This window comes from Lipotes vexillifer, unplaced genomic scaffold, assembly GCF_000442215.2.
Source record: "Lipotes vexillifer unplaced genomic scaffold, Lipotes_vexillifer_v1.1 scaffold469, whole genome shotgun sequence".
Classification (NCBI taxonomy): Eukaryota; Metazoa; Chordata; class Mammalia; order Artiodactyla; family Lipotidae; genus Lipotes; species Lipotes vexillifer.
The window spans coordinates 4,312,621-4,315,909 of NW_006788006.1; the positions used below are offsets into that span (position 1 = coordinate 4,312,621).

The 3,289-nt window shown below is 47.2% G+C and overlaps 1 pseudogene; it reads right to left on the reverse strand.

Moving 5' to 3' along the window:
* LOC103084989 (putative gustatory receptor clone PTE01) overlaps positions 1-643 on the reverse strand; it is a 1,811-nt pseudogene extending 1,168 nt beyond the window's left edge.
* Positions 644-3,289: the final 2,646 nt, after the last annotated feature.

The following is a 3,289-nucleotide window of genomic DNA, read 5'->3' on the forward strand; positions in this document are numbered from 1 at the left end:
AGCCATGGCTGCTGAGCCTGCGCGTCCGGAGCCTGCGCTCCGCAGCGGGAGAGGGCACAACAGGGAGAGGGCCGCGGAACCCAAAAAAAAAAAAAAAAAAAAAGATACCCAAACTAAGAAGCAACAGAGGCATGAATTCACGATGACTGGGTAGTGCAGTGGATGACACATGGCCACAAACTGATCATATGCCATCACGTTCAGGAGTATAGCCTCCATGTCTCCAAAAAGGCTAAAAAATAGACATCTGAGCAAAGTAGCTCACGTAGGAGATGACTCTGCTGTGAGTTTGGATGTCCACAATCATCTTGGAGATGGTAGAGCCAAGGACAATGTCAGCCAAGGACAGGTGGGAGAGGAAGAAATGCATGGGGGTGTGGGGGTGGGGGTCTGAGCTGATGTCCAGGACGATGAGCAGGTTCCCCAGCACAGTGACCAGGTACATGGACAGGAACAGCCCAGAGGGAAGGGCTGCCGTTCTGGATCTTCTGAGAGGCCCAGGAGGAAGAATTCTGAGACTTGTCCGATTGTGTGGTTCTATGTAGCCTGGACATCTTAAATGTTGTCTGACTTTATGTCTCCTTTTGAGATTGTGTGGACTGATTACACGAATGGAGAAGGAAGTGGAGAGCTGGAGGGCCATCCAGGAGCAGGGCCTTTGCCCTAAACTATCGTGTGCCAACGCTTTCCGTGCTCTCTGCCTGTGATCACAGCCATATGTCCTCCTTAGTTGTTGCAGCAGGTGCCATCCACTGCTCTCCACCGTGGTCTACCAGGCACCCCCAAAAGGAGCCCAGAGTGAGCAGGTGATCTTTTCCTGGCTTGTCCAGGGGAGTGAAATGGCTAGTTGGCTTGACAGGGGGAGAACAGTGGCCAGCTGCCCTGTGTTGAGAGTCAGACTGTCCGATTTAAAGCTGGCTTCACACCATTCTACTTCATGACCTGTACAAATTACATTAAAATTCTGTGCTCCTTCTCTCTTCTATAAAATAATAATAAAGCAGAAAAACAAATATAATATCGCTTATATGTGGAATCTAGAAAACTGGTACAGATGAACTTATTTGCAAAGCAGAAACAGAGTCACAGATGTAGAGAACAAACTTACGGTTACCAAGGGGGGAAGGGAGGGTGGGACGAATTTGGAGATTGGGATTGACATATATACACTATTATGTATAAAACAGATAATTAATGAGAATCTACTGTATAGCACAGGGAATCCTACTCAGTGCTCTGTGGTGACCTAAATGGGAAGGAAATCTAAAAAAGAGGGGATATATGTATATGTATAACTGATTTACTTTGCTGCACAGCAGAAACTAATACAACATTGTAAAGCAACTATACTCCAACAAAAATTAATAATAATAAGGGGTGCACCTAGATTTTTTGTTTGTTTGTTTGTTTGTTTTTTGCGGTACGCGGGCCTCTCACTGTTGTGGCCTCTCCCGTTGCGGAGCACAGGCTCCAGACACGCAGGCTCAGCAGCCATGGCTCACGGACCCAGCCGCTCCGCGGCATGTGGGATCTTCCCGGACCGGGGCACGAACCCGTGTCCCCTGCATCGGCAGGCGGACTCTCAACCACGGTGCCACCAGGAAAGCCCAAGTGCACCTAGATTTTGAGGGTGATTGTGCGGATGAAATGAAACAAGCTGCATAGCTCACAGCCTGGCACTTAGGACACCCTCTATAAAGATTCAGTCTCCCTTGTCCTCATTCTAATCATCACTTTCACAAGCTTTTTGGAGCACTTAGGGGACACTTTAGAGGCACCCATTTCCTGCTCTAGTAGGCAAGATGCCTATGGGAGCTCAAACACGTGGCAGAGAAAAGCAGAACTCTGAGGGAGACTCCTTGGACCCCTATCAAAACCAAGAACATAAACTCTAAAGTCCTCGGAGCAGACACCTTGCATATTGGTGCCCTAGCATCTCTGTCCCAACTGTCCTGTTTGTCCTGATGATGAGGAAACACTGCTCCGGCAGTCCATCTCATCTACCCCACATACCTCAGAACCCCAATTTAGAAATATGCAGTGAACCTCCAGGCCCACACAAACTCAAATGGACCTCTCTAAAGGTGCATTGTTTCCCATCCTGAAAACCTGATATCAGACCTGGGAGGAAGAGAAAGGCTACTATGGGGTGACAGGCACAGGCTGGCTTGCTGGCACTCCCATCTTTTTGTCTAGGTGGTTGGCATTTTCCTGGGGTCTAGGCCTTTCATAGTCTTGGAAATTTTATTGTGTTCCCTTTGGGATGATCAGGTCAGAATTAAACTAACTGAAAATACATAAGACAGGTGGACAGATCAGAACAAAAATTGTTTCCATTGCTCCCCAAGATGGTATCTGTGTCTCTTCATTGGTCTCTCTAACTACAGTCTGGCCCGCTTACAGCCCAATCTCAACACAGCAGCTAGAGCAAACTTAGAAATCAGAAAAGGACCACATCACATCATTTTTGCTACAAAGCCTTCCAGTGGCTTCCCATCTCTCTTACATTAAAACCCTAATTCCTCACATTGGTCTATAAAGCCCTGAATGACCAGGGCCCTGACTTTTGACCACACCCATCTCACACTATTTTCCACGTTGCCTTCTGAAACACAGGCCTGTGATTCAAATATATCAAACCAGCTCCTGCTTCAGGGCCTTTGCATGCGTGCTTTCCTCTCCCACGAGTGCCAGGTATACTTTTCCACTCCCCTTCCGCTTGGTTGGCCTTTTCTCAACATTTCCGTCTTATCTCCAAATGTCACAGCCTCTGAGAAGCCCCCAGGCTTGCTCCAGCACATAGCCCTATTTTATTTTAATCATATGCATCATTATCTTTACCTGTTTATTTATCCTTTGTCCCCTTGCACAACCTCACCCACAACTAGAAGGAAATCCCATGAGGGGAGGGTCCTTACCTGACCTGTTTATCACTCAATCAAAAGTGGAAGGTGCTCAAAAAGGGTTTACATGTTGAATGAACAAGGGGACATCTGCTAGGCTGACTGCAAAGCAGATTAGCAAAGGGCTCTGTGAAGGTCCTGACATCCCCATCATTCAGGTACTCCTGACCTCAGGCTCATTCCAACACTCAAGGTCAAGGTACCTCATGCCCGTTAGGGCCTGGGCATTGCCTTGTCACTCAGGTGACTCTTTGGAAAGCTTGCCCTCCTCTCCATTGCTTTGATATTTGTTCCAAAGCAAGGTCCACAGGTGTCCCAGGGATCTAGAGCAAGACTTGACCAAAGATATTTCTTAATCTTTTTTTTTTTTTTTTTTTTTTTTTTGG